Source organism: Adiantum capillus-veneris, chromosome 3 (assembly GCF_014529385.1).
Source record: "Adiantum capillus-veneris isolate H3 chromosome 3, ASM1452938v2, whole genome shotgun sequence".
NCBI lineage: Eukaryota > Viridiplantae > Streptophyta > Polypodiopsida > Polypodiales > Pteridaceae > Adiantum > Adiantum capillus-veneris.
The window spans coordinates 167,398,392-167,416,999 of NC_140933.1; the positions used below are offsets into that span (position 1 = coordinate 167,398,392).

The 18,608-nt window shown below is 37.9% G+C and overlaps 1 pseudogene; it reads right to left on the reverse strand.

Moving 5' to 3' along the window:
- Positions 1 to 9,206: 9,206 nt before the first annotated feature.
- LOC147462140 (uncharacterized) lies at positions 9,207 to 10,371 on the reverse strand (annotated as a pseudogene).
- Positions 10,372 to 18,608: the final 8,237 nt, after the last annotated feature.

Here is an 18,608-nt window from a genome sequence, read left to right on the forward strand (position 1 = left end):
AGAGTCTTCGTTTAGGGTCTCATCAAGAGGCCTCCTAATCTCTCTCCCCTCTCGGAGAGGAAAGAAAATCCCATAAGCACAAAGTTGCTGAGTAACTTTGTCTTGCAAAGCATGGTTGCCCATAGCTTGCTACAACCTAGTAAGAATATAATTGACAAACATGGGGGTATCATCATTAGCACCTTCATGTGCAAAATCAAAGTTATCAATGTTCATTCTACTCTCTTGGTTATTGTCAGCTATGCTAATTATACTTATGTGTTTACTTAGTGTATTCTTTGGCAATTCAAAACCTTAGTTGCTACTCCTCTTAGCCTTTGAAAATCAGCTCTTAAGTATCTACACCCATTGCTCGAATTGGTTAATTATAGAGGGTAGTGGAGTGGGTATAAGATTGCATAATTGACAAGGGCTAGCTCCTTTTGGACTTCTTATGGCTCAATAATGGTAAAGCCATAGGCAAGTCTAAAAAGACCCCATTATTAAGACCAAATCTCCCAAGGTGTGCACCATATCCCACATAGTGGGCTTAACAAAACCAATAACAGATCCCAATCCCACTTATCCTAATATAATTAACAAAATCAACCATTAATAGGCTACTTAAGGACCTCTCTTCTTAAGCAAGAAAAGAGAAACCAAATGCTTTGATACCAATGTAATGGAAATGGCCTATGAACTTTCAGAATAGCAAAATTAAGAGAATTAGAGTGAGCATTTTTGTGAGATTACTTTGAGAACATAGAGGGTGAAATTAATTGATGGTAATAGCATAAACATAATACTTAATTAACATGGCATGAACAATATTTTTTCAAGAGAGAGTATTAGAGAACATGAAAATTGTTGAGGACCAAATTTACATGGAGCTAGTCCCCCCTCCAAAAGGCGTTTGTATTATAGATTGTCCCATCAAGAGAGACTTGGTACATACAATCTTTGTGTTCCTTGTGACCTAGGTGGTGCAATGAAGATGGAAATCTTCATGCAACATGAGCATAACATAAACTTTTCAAAAAGCATTAATTATCCCAAGCCTCATTCCCAAGGCCTCAAAGACCTTCGAAGGTGGAGAGAGCTAGTGGGGAATGAGGGTAGGGAAGAGGAAGAAGAATCATTCATAGGAGAAAGAAATATTTCCTCACTTATCATCACTCTTCTTGCTTATCATAACATAATATCATAGTAATGAAGATGAAGAAGATGGCAAGCTAAAGCATTGAAGCATGGCTCTTGGTTGAATTTGCATTCCATAGCCAAGAGTGTTGGTGTAGGCTCTCAACTTCTCAAAATCCTTGGAGAAGGAGATTGAGCTCTTACACTTTGCACTTCATTCAATGAGAGAGAGAGTGTGTGTGTGTGTGGGGGGGAGATTATACCCCCTCTCATGCTTGGTCCACCTCTCTCTCTCTCTCTCTCTCTCTCTCTCTTGTATTATTTAATTATATCATTTGGACATGTGTCCTCTTTTTCCTCTTTGAAAGAAAGAACTTAATTATTTATTTTTATACATCTAAATTCTCATTGGACCCCTTTAAAGCCTATCCAATATGATTCAAGCACATCATGAGGGCCAAATGGGAAGGATCTTGGCATGTGTCTTTTATGCTTCTTAAGATATCATGTTTGAATTGAACACTTCAAGCACCTTAGTCATTTAAACATGATAATTGTTTATGCCTCTTGAGAGATCATGTTTGAATTGAACACTTCAAGAACCTTAGTGATTTAAGCATGAAAAGAACTTCAAGCTTGGGCAAGGTTCCCACAAACACCTTAAGCACCTTAGTTAGCAAGCACGACAAGCACCTCATGCTTGGGTAGGATTCCCACCTCAAGGTCAGCCCTAGCTTGCCTAAGGTCAAAGGACTTTTCAACACTAACTTTTGGATGTCTTTAATGAAGCTAACCCTAAGGTCTTTAAGCTCCATTAGGTAGCATTTATCTTTACCAAACCATCTCTCATTTGGACCCCTTTAACCTTGGCCCCGTGTTGAGACAGATCCATAAGCACATGTCTATATTCTAACCCTTGTTACCGTTTATTCTCCCACACTAAATTATCAATTTAATAGGAGAAAATAATTTGGGTTGGTTAGATATTAGATTTTCTGACATGGTCCCTCCTCCTCTTCATCAACATGTACAATCATCAACAACAAGGATTTCTAGAGAATCAACTCTACCCCTTCAACATGAGACCCATATGCCTCTTTATGGATCATTTGGTAGGTGAAGCTAGGAAGTCTAGACCCTATCCAATAGCTAAGCGGGCGAGCTGAGAGTCGAAACATCTAAACTCAACCAAGGATGTAAGACAAGCACCTTCTCAACATTCATGCATCATAAGCAAGACAATGTGGCTTGCAGAATATTAGACTATCAAGAGTCATACAAAAGCAAAGGAGAACTCAAAAAAATCAGTATTTTAGCACAAGATAGGTCATGTATCTTTTGATCATGGTTCCATAAGACAATTTATGGGGTCACAATCCACCCACTCCATATATATGGTAGCATATATGGGGGGAAGCATACCAAAATTGATTGCTTCCATTGATCCTAAGATGCTACCTTCTCTAGAATATGGATGGGGTGAGAGATGAAAGGAACAATTGTGTGGAGAGAGAGAGAGAGAGAGAGAGAGAGAGAGAGAGAGAGAGAGAGAGAGAGAGTACATAGAGATCTGGTGGAGCACATACACAATAGTCATGTAGCTCCCTATTCTCTATTATCCATAGAGTATAGAATAATGTGTTACTAATGGGTGTCAACATCATGCACCCAACCATAGTGGCCTTTATCCCAACAACCTCTCACTTAAAGGTCAATGTTGCCCTAAGGGACCAAAAACAGGTAATATGTAAAAAACTTGTACAAGTGTGAAGCATGTCAGTGGCTTTATGCCCTACACCCATTAAGTCAATGCAATGTGCAAACTACTTCAATGCTAGGCTTTGTAAGAGCATCCGCAAGGTTGTCATTGGGATAAACTGTTAGTAGTTCCATCTCCTTTTCTATCAAAGCATCCCAAATGAAGTGATACCTCCCATCAATGTGTGTTCTTTTTGCATGAAACACTAGATTCTCTGCCAAAGCAATGGCGCTCTAACTATTGCAATGTAGCATTGATGTTTGACCTTTGATGTCCAAATCTCCCACTAAACATGCCAACCATACTACTTCCTTGTTGGAATCTGATGTAGCAATATACTTAGAGTCTATATTGGAGGAGGACGTCCAATCTTGAAGACATGAGCTTCTCTAGCAAATATGAAGACATAGCCAAATTTCATATCTCTTGTTGACAACCTTCCCTGCATAATTTATATCCATGTATCCAAAAAATAGATGCATCACAGTTCCCAAAGTGTAAGCACTTGCTTATTGTACCTTTCAAGTATATAATGATATACTTCACTAATTCCCAATGATTTCTACCATCATTTTCCATATATCAAGTCACCTCTCTCACTAAAAATGCAATATCTAGCCTCGTTGCCACTATCACAGACATAAGACTGCCAACCGTTGAGGAATAAGGCACATTTAGCATCTCTTACTTCTCAACATCCAACTTAGGGGAATCTTCTTTGCTAATTTTCACATTTGTTGGCAATGGGAAACACAATGCCTTCCTCCCTGTGTATTGAAACAATGCAAAACCTTCTAAATGTATGCTTCTTGAGACAACATAAGAATCTTGTTAGTCCTATCCCGCTTAATGTGCATACCAAGAAAGTAACTAGCTTCTCCCAAATCCTTTAAAGAAATATTTTGACTCAACATTTGCTTCAAATAAAAAATCTTGTGAGTGGATTTTTTAGCAATAAACATGTCAACATATGTAATGAGAACAAGCAATGAACCATCTTTAAATTTTATCGTGTATAAGCAGTGATCCTCTTGACTTCCCTTATAACCGTGAGATTGCAAAAATGTATCAAAATTTTGATACCATTAAACGGATCCTTGCCTTAAGTAGTAAACAGCCTTCTTCAATTTACATACCAAGTACTCTCTACCTTTAACTACAAACCCCTCAAGTGCATTTATACATCATCATGGAGATCTCCATGAAGGAAAGCTTTCTTCACTTCCATTTGGACCAATTCCAAATCCTCAGTAGCTTTTAATCCAAGCACAATACACAAGGTAGTCATCTTGACCATAAGCAAAAAAATATCATCAAAATCAATGTGTTTTTGTTGTGCAAATCCCTGAGCAATTAATCTAGTCTTGTAGCTAGGCATGACATCTCTAGATGTACTCTTTAGATTGTAAACCCATTTGCAAGGTAAAGATTTCTTTCTAGTAGGAAAATTCACCAAGTTCCAAGTCTCATTGATCATAATCAAGTCATACTTAGATTGCATAGCTTGGTCGCACTTCAATTTGTCATCCATTTGCATGGATTCTTAGTAGAAAAACAGTTCATTGGAGTCAATCAATGTAACATAATTGACACCTAGCTGAAATATCTCATGTGGATGTGAGGTTTTCATAGAACATCTCAACTCCAAACTACTCCTTTTTGCTTGTTCATGAGCATTGCTCGTGGAAGGAACATCACTAATCTTATTACTTTATAGGAGGTAACATCCTCAAAGGTGATTTTTTGTGCTCAATTTCCTTAAGAGGTTGTCTATGCACCTTTGAATCATTAAAGACCCCATGAGAACTTTTGATAATCTTACAAGATATTTGGTGCCATAGATGAAAACCCACCTCACCATAAGCACCATATAACCACAAAGATGCATTTATGTGACTTTAGATCAAGCTTTGACCTAAGTGCTTTTGGCACATGAGTATATGCCTTGCAATCAAAGACATGTAAGTGATCATAACATGGCTTCTTGCCAGACCACATGTCTTCAGGAGCCTTGTAATCCAATGGCGTGATAGGAGACCTGTTGAAACTATGCATTGCTATCAAAACGACCTCTATCCAAAAGCTTTGTGTAAGGTTGGCCATAGAAAGCATAGCAAGAACACATTCTTGAATAGAATGATTCATCCGTTTTGCAAGTCTATTTTGGGTTGGTGTGTATGGTGTGGTAAACTGTGCTTAATTTATCTCTTTTCATAGAAGTCAACCATATCTCTTGAGAGATATTCCACACCATTATCAGTCCTTAATCCTTTCATATTTTTTCTCGTTTGATTCTCAACTAGTGTAGGGAACTTGCAAAAAGTAGAGCAATCTCATCCTTAATTTTCAAAGGATAAAATCACACCTTCCTTGTAGAGTCATCAATCCTTAATCCTTTAAGATTTTTGCTTGAGTGATTCTCAACTAGCGCATGGAACTTTTGGAAAGTAGAGCAAAACGCATCCGTACTTTTCAAAGGATAAACTTACACCTTCCTTGTAGAGTCATCATTGAATGTCCCAAAGTAACTAGCCCCCCCCTAGATAATTATTCGTCGGCATAAGACCACATACATCACCATGAACAAGTTCAAGAGGCTCCTAGCTTGCTTACAAATAAAAAAGTCACTAAAAAACGAGACATGCAAGTAACCAAAACGTTCAAGAGTTTTAATTTCCTTTTGGCTCATATAGTCTAACCGCAATGCCAAAACTCAGTAGGACGATAACTTGAATATAGCAATAAAATTGTCTTTTACACACGACACATGCATGGAATATTGTGAACCATGATTTTGACCCTTGAAAATAGCCAAATTTCTTGATAGTCCCCAATTCATCAAGCTATCCCATAGAAAGAAATCTCTTCACTAACTTGGGAACATGTATGACATTGTGTACAATACAAATTCCGTAACATTTGAAAACAGGTGAATGTTTCCAATGCTAACTATGTCAAGTGCATAAGAGTTGCCCACTTGACACAATAACCTAATAAATTTTTGTATAAGTAGGGAACCAATATCTATTTGTGTAACATGGAAACTTGCAACAAAATCTATCATCCAATTTTGTGCATAGTTTGCCTCATGAGAGCATCTTATCTAGATTCTACACCAATATCTGAAGTAAAAATCAAGATATCCAAAACATGTGCATCAACACCATATGCACTATCACCATAGCCAACCATGTGTGACTCAACCACATTCACTTCCTCAATTTCCAATTTTTGTCATCATTGGACTTTTTCTTATTTTCCCTCTTTGCTACAAAGAAATCCCTATTCATATTTCCCTTCTTATGGTAATAGTAGCACTCAACATCATGTATAGAATCAAGAGATTTATTGTGAGTATTTATATGATCTTTGGACTCACCACAATCATGAATACAATCTCTCTGATGAGAATGAGCAGCATCCTATGAATCTCCTCTTTAAGCAAACTACCAGCAACATCATCAAATACCAATGTGCCTTTTGGTGTTGAATTTTTTATGTTTGTACAAAACATATCCCATGAGGAAGGCAAGGAGCATAGGAAGAAAATAGACTGAACTTTGCCATTAAAATTAATTCCATGTGAAGTCAGCTAACTAAAGAGTATATTGAACTCATTCAAATGTGCTGACATGCTTTCGCCTTCCTTCATGCATAGCTCATCGAGCTTTTTGATAAAAAACTATTGCTATCATTTTTTTCTCTCATAGGTATCACATAATTTCTGCCATAAACTATGAGTGGTAGCCTCACCAACATTGGTAAATTATATTGACTTTGCAAGATGCAAGCATATAGCAGACCTTGCCTTTGCATCAAGTGATTTCCACCCTACCTTGGACATACCATCACCCTCTTGGCATTCAAACAATGGTGCTGCCTGGTTCTTTTGAATCAAAACGTCCTAGATTTTTCTCCTTCCAAATGGAAACATTTGTACCATGCTTGCAAAATATTATAAATATCCTTTTTAAAAGAAGACAACATAGCTACAATCAAGAACAAATTTTATGGCAAGAAGACCGGTAGAGTGACAAATAGTCTCCTTTGCAAATTCAATACAATCTCAACTGATAGAGAGTCAAAAAACCATTATACAATGACCATGTGCATGGAGAGTGTTTATCTAGCCAAGTGCACTATCATTGACCAAATCATCCAACAAAATTGGCTCACCAATATTATGTAGAATTTATCTAGTCCTCTCTATACATATCCTATGGTGAGGTCACAAAGGAGATCTCCAACATACCTAATACACCTCACATTGGGTAAACCGGTCTCACAATGCTCGGCTTTAAAATTCCTCACCATGAACCTCACAAGAAGTTGCAAAGACTCAAGACTCAAGCTGCCATATAAATGTAGAATCGACACCACAATGAGCATACTCAGTAGCATACTTCAATACCAAACATACTTTGTAAGGTAATCACAGCTAACATGAGCAAGACATGCTCATTGTCGTTCCAAATCAACACCACAATGAGCATACTCAGTAGTATATTTGAAGACCATACATACACTGTAAAGTAATCACAACTAACATGATCAAGATATGCGCATAAACAAGCACTAAAAATATGCAAGTCCAGTCAATACAAAAAACATGAGTGATGATAGTGGCCTCATACATGAGAGTCATTAAACCATATGGCATCCAATGTCAAGTCCGCATCAAGAATACCATAAAACACATATACTACCAATTTGTATAAGACTATGGGAAATGGAATTAATTTAATTGTAATTTAGAGAGGCTTAGAGTCCATGCGTATAAAGAAGTGCTTAAGCTAAGAGATAAGCATTCTTGGGTAGGAAAAGATCTTGTAGATTTGGTGGTCATGGATGATATTGGAATCTCAATGCCTATGTATCTCTTGACTTTCACTAATCAACTTTCATGTCTTCTTATTTGTCTACTTTGGATTGATTGTGTGCATTTCAAGTGGATTACATTTGAAATCTTCTAATCATTGTCTAATTAATATTGCTTCCATCCATGTAGCTTGGTTGTGATGTGTGAGGGCTATGTCTTCTTACACTTGACTTTTGTTTCCACAACGTGTGTGTGGTTAGTGTTAGTGCATGTGAATTAACATTGAGTGGTTGGGTGGGCTATAGTGCTAACACTAATGTGAAGTAGAACTTGTTAACCATATTTCTTTTGTAGAGTGGTGAATGGGAGATTAAGGAGAGGCAAGCTTCAATTCCCATGATGTGTACAAGGTAGTTAGTAAGTTTGTGAGAATGAGTAGAAAAAGAATAATCCATGGCTTCTCTTTATGAGTGTTAATCCTTGAATCCTTTTATTCATTGTGTCCATTGAAGCTCTCACACTTCATTGTGTGATAACTCCAAGAAAGCCCACATTATATTCCTTAGATTGATAATCTTGTTGGTCAAGGACTATGCTATTTGCCTATGCTACGCCCCACCCCCTCACATTTTTGTTAGCCATGGTCGATGAGTATGCGCTTGATGCAAAATTGTCATGCGTAGAAAAAATAAAACACAAAAATAACTTGTGCTATATAGATCCCAACCCATAGTAGATTGCGATAGTTTCTTCATGTTGGTATCGATCTTTCTTCTGGAACACTAGAAAAGCTATTTAATGAAGTGAAAAAAGGGTTAAAGCCTAATGTAGCAAGTAGGCTTGTGAAAATCAAAGTGAGCATGCCAATCCATGTATTTGTGAAATATTTGGCCACAAGTGAATGTCCAATAGCTCTGAAAAATACCATGCTTGTGTGTAAGAATGTAGACAAAGATACAATACTTGAGTTTCTAGACAAAGGATGGGATTTTTGTGATTCTAATGGAATTGATTACAAAGTGGATCCATCAAATTAAATGTGAAATACACGATAAAAAGTCAAAACTTTATCATGACATTTTACTATCAAAGATCTCATAGAGTAAACGGTGTTCCTATGATATTGCATCAAGACCTTCAAAATATGCAAGACAATCCTTTGGTACACATTGATGCATGGATGCATGAAGAACTTCAAACCACTTTATCTATTGGTGGAGAGTGCAATATTCTACAAATTTGACAAGAGTTGATAAATGAAGACGAAGTTGAGCTTCCCCAAGATTTTCTATTTTAGATCAATTGTAGACAAGTAATTTCATCAAAACAACAGGTTTAAATAAAAGATAAAGATTTTTGACTAGCATATTTTTTTATCTTGACAGATATCCAAAAGAAGAGAGAATCTTATGAAGTGTAAGGACATACATTTGAATGTGGTCTTCATAAATAGGTACACAAATTCAAATATGGAGAAGGTAAAGACAATATCTTAATCTATTACAAGTTGTTTTAATACACAAAAGTACTTAAAATATATTTATCATGTTTTCGATACATTGTCACTTTCAATCTCTTTTTAATCCTTTCATCAGAGGTGCTTATTACTGATGGTTCTGGCATTGGTGACTTCTTTATGTCTTCATCTTCAACAAATTCTTCTTCATGAGGGTCAGCCGGTAAATCATTTTGGTTAGCTTCTTCTTCTTGTGATGGCGTTTCTTCTGCGAGAAGCTTTTCATCTTCAAACCACTCCATCTCTTTTGGAGACTTTGATAGTTCATCATCTATAGCCTCTTGTCTATCAAACTCTAGACTTTCCTTTTAAAAAGCTTTGCAATTAATCCAACTGTTTGCATTGAAATTATTTATTATGCTTTCAATTTTATCCATACAAAATTGTGCTACATCCAGCTCTGTATATGTTGTAATAGAAAGTTACAATACTGCAAGAACAATTTTGTGAGTCAAAGAAATTGTATCATTTGGTGCATTAAGTGTTAGAAATAAATAGACCTTTGAGGTCTCGCTTTTGTAAACATGATCCAACATGGCTTTGGCACTGAATAGCAAATACCATCCAAACTTATGATTGTCCTTTTGTTGTGGTACCTATAGAAAGTGAACCAAGAAACAAAAGAAACTTAATTACCAAGATAGAAAAAGCTTAGTAAAAAGAGAGAACTCAAACTTGAATCTTTCCATGTGTAATCTCTTTAGAAATACTACCCAAAGCATGGAAGATTTCAGTGGTTGCAATTAAGATGTTGACACGGCTGTTCAAAAAGTTCACAATATTTCAAATTTCTTTTTGCTTAACAAATTTTGTAAAGGCTTTAAATTTATTACCCTTTGATGTCCAAGTCTGTTTTTTTCTCAATAGAATTGAAATTAAGAACTACTTTTTCTTGCATGTCTAGCTTGACAAGGCTCCAATGGTTTGTACAAAAGAAATGAAAAAAAATAAATTTCACAATTTATAGAACACTTTGTAGTATACAACAATGATTTACCTTGAGATATATGGAAAAGTAATAGCTCTCACACTTGGATTGCAATAGGTAAACCAACCTATAAGATCTTGGGGAGGCTTTCTTTCATCTTAAAGACAAAAGATTTGGTAGTCAATTATAAACACCTCATCTTGTATGTCTCCAAGAAGTGCTTCTTTGATCATGATGCAATTGAACACTTAAGTTAGTATCATAATAGCAATGAGTGAAAGGAGCCCTTTAATATGTAACGGAATTAGACTATGAACATTGAGAATAGAGGAATTTAGAGAAATGTAGTGAGAATTTTTATGAGAATACTTTGAGAAAATAGAGAGAGAAGTTGATTAGAGGTAGCAACATAACGATTATACTTCATTAGCTTGGCATGAATAATGCTTTGCAAGAGAGATAATTAGAGAACTTGACAACAATTGAGGACCGGATTTATGTGGAGCCGGGGTCCCCCCTCCAAAAGGCTTTTGTATTATACCTTCCCCCATAAAGAGAGACTTGGTACAATACAAGCTTTGTGTTCCTTGAGACCTTGATGGTGCAATGAAAATAGAGAGCTTCATGCACCACAATTATACTGCTAAATTAATCTAATGAAAGCATTAACTTGTCCCCGGCCTTGATCCCAAGACCTCAAACACCTTCAAAGGTGGAGAGATCTAGTAGGGAATGAGGGTAGGGAAGAGGAAGAAGAAGTAACATAAAAGAGATAAGTAGTGTCCTCTCATACCATTATTCATAGGGCTTAGCATAGCATAGTAGCATAGTAATGGAGATGAAGAAGATGGAAAGCATAGCATTGAAGCATGGCTCTTGGTTGGATTTGCATTCCATAGTCAAGAGTGTTGGTGTAGGATCTCCACTTCTAAAGCTTGGAGAAGGAGATGACTTGTGTGCACAACACACAATCAGAGCATGTGTGTGTGTGACTTGTGGTGTATATAAAAGAGAGAGAGAGATCTTATTTATTTTATTGTAGCCTCTTCAACAAGCACCCTCCTTCTTTTCCTTTAAGAGAAAGACCTTAACTTTTTAAATTGTAGCATTTGGACAAATGTCCTCCTTTTCCATTTTTAAGAGAAAGATCTTGATTTTTTAATTGAATTTAAATTCTCATTGGACCTTTCTATAGGTCATCCAATAAATTTTAGGCACCTTATGAGGGCAATATTTCTAGGGGCCTAACATGTGGCCTTAGTGCCTCTTGAGTCTTGGACTTTCCTTGAGTGTGTGTGTGTGTGTGTGTGTGTGTGTGTGTGTGTGTGTGTGTGCGTGTGTATGTTCTCTCTCATGCCCCTAATTAGGGCTTATCTTTGACTTGAACACCTCAAGCACAAACCTAGCTTGCCTAACCTGAAGGTCCTAGGTCTAAGGACTTGTAACACTAACCTTTGGAGTGTTGAAATTAGGGTTGCAGGAAAACACACACAGCTTGGAGAAGACGAAGGAAGCTCAAGGCACACAATAGAGAGTGTATTGATTAGTGTGAAATGGAAAGATCACTTAGCCCTAGAGTGATGGGTGTATATACAATGCACGGGGGGAAAAACTCCTAGTGAGGGAAAAAATGCCCTAGCGGTCCTAAGTGTGTTCACACACATCACTACTACATGTATATGGTAACAAATCTCCCATGGAGGAGTGCTGCTGTGGATGAGAGCTGGCACATAAAGTAAAGGGAAGTGCCATGCCCTGAGGACATGATCAATCTACAAAGGGGAGTAAGCCCAAAGCTTTGTGAAAAGATTCAAACTTCTCAGAAGACAACTCCTTTGTGAAAAGATCTGCAAGGTTGTGCTGCGTTGGCACATAAGACAAGCTGAACTCCTCTGTTGAGAGCCTCTCCCTAGCATAGTGGTAATGCACCTAAATGTGCTTTGTGCTAACATAAAAAACTGGGTTCCTCGCAACTGCCAATGCGCTTTGACTGTCAGCGTAGATAGTGTTGGCAGTGTCTTGTCCAACACCCAAATCAGCCATAAGGCGTCTGAGCCATACACACTCAACCGTAACTGTGAAGACTGCCATGTACTCAGCCTCACAACTGGAACTGGCCACAATAGGTTGATTCTTGCTTAACCATGATATGCATGAGATGACAATCATGAAACAAAAACCACTTGTGGACACTCATGTGTCAAAAAAACTAGCCCAATCTGAGTCCACTTCAAGATTTCCTTGGATCATAAGTCTCCAAGTACTAGCAAAAGTCTGGTAAGAATTTGGCAAGGCATCAAGAACAGTCTGCACAAGGGAATTGTCTAAAATAACTTCACCGCAAGAAATAAGTTGCTCATTGATATCCTTGACACCAACAAGGAAAGTGTTCATGTCATCTTTCTCATGCATAATCTTTTATTCCAGCTCTTTATGCAACAATGCAATTTTAGCCTCATTACGACTTGCATAAAAACCAGCCATAGTATCCCAAACATGTTTTGCAAATTTTGTTGAATGAATGTGAGGAGTAATAGTGCGCTTCATAAACAACACAATCAATGCATGAGCCTATGCATCTTTTACATCCCAACAAGCTTGTTCTACCGTAGGCAAAAAAAATCTAACAACAACAATCCTTGCATCAAGAACTGCAACATCCTCAACATCCCCTGTATCCTCAAAACTAGGACATACATCAATGCCCTACACAATGTTCCAAACGCCCTTTGACACAAGAACATGTTGCAGCATATAAGCCCACATAGGGTAATTTTTCTTATCCAATCCGTCCTTAGCAGTAAACATCTTGAACACATATGTGTTGTTGTGAGTCATGGTAAATGTTGCACCTGATGTGAAAACTGTTCGAAAAGAGGAGAAGGAAAGCGGGAACAACATATACTATATAGCATAAACCGTAGAAGACCATAAGAGACATGTTATGCTAAAAACGACAATGGCAGAAAATGACAAAATAGTATGCGCAATACTGCTTGTAGTGGAAACGGAGGCCGTAATGCACCCAAGGCCGTAATGAGCCCGAATCAAAATTCATTTTGGAGGCCGTAATGAGCCAAAATTTTTGTCGACCTGCGAATGCTTGCCAAAGCTCATAGGAATTGGAGAAAGTGAGCAGGCGTGTGGTGGAGCTACTGGCGACTAAGCCCGGGAGGATGCAACCTACTCTAATACCAATTGTTGGAATTAGGGTTGCAAGAAAACACACACATCTTGGAGAAGATGAAGGAAGCTCAAGGGGCACAATAGAGAGTGTATTGCTTAGTGTGCAATGGAAAGATCAGTTAGCCCTAGAATGATGTGTGTATATACAATGCACGAGGGAAAACTACTCCTAGTGAGAGAAAAAATACCCCGATGGTCCTAAGTGTGTTCACACACATCACTACCACATGTTTTTGATCCCTTTCCGAGATGTAACCATCTCCCTTTTCGCCCTGTGCTGAGCTTGGTCTAAAAACACACGTCTATGTTCTAGCTCTTGTTTCCCTTTTACCTTCCCATATTAAATCATTAGTTTAACATGAGAAAATTATTTGGATAAATCTAGATATTAGATTTTATGACGTTACCTCTACCTTGAAACATAGTCATCCTCAACTATGAGGTAGACAAGATAAAGTCTTAGTCATTAGTCCATATTTCTTGGTGTTTGAGAGACGTTGTCAACACAAACATGATTCTAAGCATGCATACTACTTAAATTTGTGCACAATAAAAATAGAGATCTAGTCTTATAAGACAAAAACATTGATCATTTAAAAGAAATTTGCTTACTCTAATGTAGCATTATAAGCATTGACAAGGTTCATACTATCATTAAGCTGTGTTCCTTGCATCCATCTAGCATCTTGAAAAGGATAGTTTTTAAATTTAATAAGGTATCCTCATATAATCTTACCATGTCTTAGTACCTTGTCTTCGTGTCGAAGAATCGATTTGGGCTGCAACACCTCTTCTTGATCTTTGATTTTTGGAGGGTCTTTGATAATTGGTTCTCTTGGTGGCTCTCCTTTGTATGGCTTAAGTAGGCTCACATGAAAAGCATTGTGTATGAGCGGGCAACTTGAGTTGATAAGCCATCTCATTGATTGAATTCAAGATTTGAAAGGTACCATAGTATCTTTTTGCTAATTTAGCATAATACTTTTGATGGCCCGTAGGATTTTTTCCCGTAGTTTGCCTCAATCGAGCGTTGGGAAATTTGAGTAAGACCCAATCATTTTCTTTTAACGTTAAGGCCCTTTTGTGCTTATTAGCAACAACTTTTTGTCTTTGTTGAGAGATGGATATAGCCTCCTTAATCTTTTGGAAAGATTCTTGTAGGTCTCGGCTATACTCATCGGCAACGAAGATCTTCCCATGTACCTTAAGTAGCAAGGGACTTTTAGGTCTTCCCTCAATGATCTCAAGTCCCTTTCCTATAGTAGTATGGACAGTGTTATTGTACGCATACTCTACAAGTAGTAGATACTCCTCCCATTGTGAGCGTAGATCTACTTCTATAACATAGGTCTTTAGTAGATAAAAAATCGTAAGGTTGGCTATCTCACTTTGGCCATCTGTTTGTGGGTGATAAGCCGAAAAGAAATTCAACCTTGTACCTAGATTTTCAAAGAGACCTTTCCAAAAATTATTGGTCATTCTAAGATCTCTATCTGACACAATGGATGCTGGTGATCCATGGGTTTTGAAAATCTAAGATATGAAGAGGGTTGCCATTTGGTGTGCCTTAATATTATTTTTGACAGGAATAAAATGTGCTTGCTTGCTAAACCTGTCGACTATTGTCCATATTCCGGTATTCCCATGGATAGACTTGGGTAATCCAAAGATAAAATCCATGGATATACTCTCCCATGGTAAATTAGGGATTGGCAATGGCTGGAGTAATCCAGGTTTCTTCCCTCTATCATATTTTTTCTTTTGGGATACCACACATTTGGAAACATACTAATGTATGTCCACTTTCATGGTGGACCAATAAAAATACGTCTCTACTCCTCAAAGAGTAGGTTGAATCCCTCTATGCCCCGCGTAGGGAGGAGCATGGGATTCATACCTCACTTTATCATAAAGAGAGTGAGTGACACATAGCCTGTTGCCATGGACAAGATAACCATTTTCCAAGGTAAATGGTTCCTCTTTCTTCCCTAAGGCAAGGGCTGACATTATGTCCTTAAAATCAGGGTCCGTAGCATACTCATCTATCATGGAAGATAGATCATTGTGAGTTTCTATAGACACCGCTTTTGCTCTTGGTCCTCGTGATAGTGCATCGGCCACTTGATTATGCTTACCGACAATATGAGCAATATGAAAATTGAATTGCGAAAGAAAATTTGCCCACCTCATTTGTTTGTTGGAAAGCTTGGTTTGCATCATGAAGTACTTGAGATTTGGGTGGTCTGTTTGTAAGATGAATGGAGTCCCCAAAAGATAATGCTTCCATATGTCTAGGGCATGTAGAACAGCTAGTAGCTCTTTTTCATATATGCCCAATGCTCGTTCATCAGTATTGAGTCTCCAAATTTCATATGCTATGGAATGCCCTTCTTGGAGCAAGACTGCTCCAAGGCAATCTCTACAAGCATCACATTGGACCTCAAATGGCTTTGAGAGATCCATTAGTGTAAGAACTAGTTGGGAGGTAAGCTTTTCTTTAAGCTTGTCAAAAGCATTTTTCTCGTTAATAGTCCATGAATACTTAACATTCTTCTTGGTCAAGTCATGTAATGGTCCTGCTCGTTGAGAGAATTTTTCTATGAAGTATTTATAGTATGTGCATGTCATAATAATCAATATCTAATTCTCCTAAATGATTTCTCATGTTAAACTGATCATTTAATATGGGAAAGTGCCAGGGGAGAAAAAGCTAGAATATTGGTTAAGCTAGCAGACCGGCCACAATAGGGATCCAAAGGGGGGGCCATCTGCAAAAGATCCATGTGCAACAATGGGCTTAAAAGACCCTAAGGTTCAGCCCATTAAGACTTCCAAAATGCTAAGGTTCCAAAATTCAAAGGTTGTGTCCAAAGGTCAAGCATGGGGGGAATTGGATGCTTTGTGTGTGTCCCAAAAGTCTTTACAAATCCCTACATAGGAGGGGGTGAGCCTTGGGAGTAGAGAATGAGAGAGAAACTCACACACACACACACACACACACACACACACACACACACACACACACACACACACACACACACACACACACAAGCTCCCTTTACACAAAGGGAATGAGGGACACATGTCAGCTCCCTAGCCCAGATGCCCACAAGGTGTACCCAATTCCTTTTGGATGGCCTTGGAGGTGGACCAATGAGAATTATACTAGATTAAATCTAGTTTAATTAGTTTAAAAACACTTAGTAAAAGAACCAATGAGAATTGATCGCCCTAGAAGACTATTGGACAGTCTCCCAAGGGGTCCAATGAGCATTCAACAGCCCAATGGCTTGCCTGATTCCTATTGGCCAGGGGGCAAAGGGGTCCAATGAGAGTTTAGTTGCATTTATTAATTACATAGAGCTCTCACAAAAGGGGAAACGGGGACACATGTCAGAAGGCTATCACTTATACTGCTTAATTATCATTGGCTAGCCCTAGGGAGGTCCAATGAGAGTGGAGCATGAGCAAATAGCAAGAGGAATCGACCAAGAGAGAGAGGGGGCTGATTTTTGAAAGGCATTATCACACACACACTCACACAATCTCATGTGTGAAGTAAAGAAGACTCTCTCTCCTTCTCACTTTAATGGAAAGCTTACCACCTACTCCAAGCTTGTGAGAAGGGAGGCCTACACCAACAACTCTTGGCTTTGTCATGCAAATCCAACCAAGAGCCATGCTTCAATGCATGCTCATCTCCTCTACCATACTAATTACTAAGCTAAGCTATGCTAATATGAATGATTATGTGAGGAGATGTACATTTTTCTTGTAAGACTACTCCTTCTTCCTCTCAATCTACTCTCATACCCCGCTAGCTCTCACCATCTTTGAAGGTGTGTGAGGTCTTGGGGCTGAGATCGGAGATAATTGATGTTGTGTTTGATAAGTGTTTTGCTTAGTGCATGAAGCTTTCATCTTCATTGCACTAGCCAGTCTTGAAGGAACACAAAGAATTGTATTGTACAATGTCTCTCTTGATGGGAGAAACCATAATACAAAGCCTTTTGGAGGGGGGACCGGCTCCATGTAAATCCGGTCCTCAACTGTTGTCAATAGCTTAATTTCTCTCTCTTTTGAAAGTATTGTTCGTGCTATCTAACTAGGTGTTATGCTTTTTGTTGCTCTCTCCACCCAAGCACTCTTGTAATTCTCATTAGGAATCTATTCTAATGAAATGCCCACTATGTTCATGCTAATTTCCGCTACATACAAGTTTTTAGGCCATTAAAAGTTACAGCGCACATATCAATAAAGATTCATAGCTCATGTAGATTCCTTGGGTTAGGCCATCCTTTTATTACCTCTAATTTTGATGGATCCATACGGATACCATCTCGAGAGATAATGTGACCTTAGTAATGAATCTCTTAAAGGAAAAATATACTTTTCTTTTATTGGTATGCGTGCATACCAATAAAGCTTTGTAGCTCATGTAGATTCCTTAGGTTAGGCCATCATTTTATTACCTCTAATTTTGATGAATCCATACGGATACCATCTCAAGAGATAATGTGACCTAAGTAATGAATCTCTTGACGGAAAAATTCACACTTCTTTTGGTTAATGAAAAGTTTAATCTCCCTCAAAGCTTGAAAGATTACCTGGAGATGTTGCTTATGCTCCTCGAGAGAATTGGAGTAGATGATGATGCCATCAAAGAACACTCTAGTAAACTTGCGGTGGGGCCTAAAATTTTCTCCATTAGGCGGTTAAATGTGGCCGGAGCATTTGTCAAGCCAAAAGGCATGACAAGATATTCATAAAGACCAAATGTTGTGCAAAAAGAAGTCTTTAAAATATCTTTATTCACTATCCTTATTTGATATGGCCACTTTTAAGGTCAATCCTATTGAAGTACGCCGGAGCCTTATAGCTTATCAAACAAATCTTCTACCCATGGTACAGGAAATCTATTTTTGATAGTGATCCGGTTTAGTGCTCTATAGTTGACACACATATGATATGTGCCGTCTTTTTTTTGTACTAATAGGACTGGTGAATAAAAGGGGGAGGAGCTAGGACTCACCATCCCTTTGTCTAATAGCTCTTGTACATGACTCATAATCTCCTCTTGTTGAGCTTGAGAAACTCGATAAGGATGCTTATTAGGAGGTGAGCTCCTAGGTAGAAGCTCTATTGTATGGTCATCATTCCCTCGTTTTGGAGGTAACTACATAAGGATATCATCGATAAAAACATATCGGAATCCATTTAGAAATTTAGACAACTCTAATTCTCCTTAATTCCTACCACTTTGTTTTGGTAAAACATTAGCATC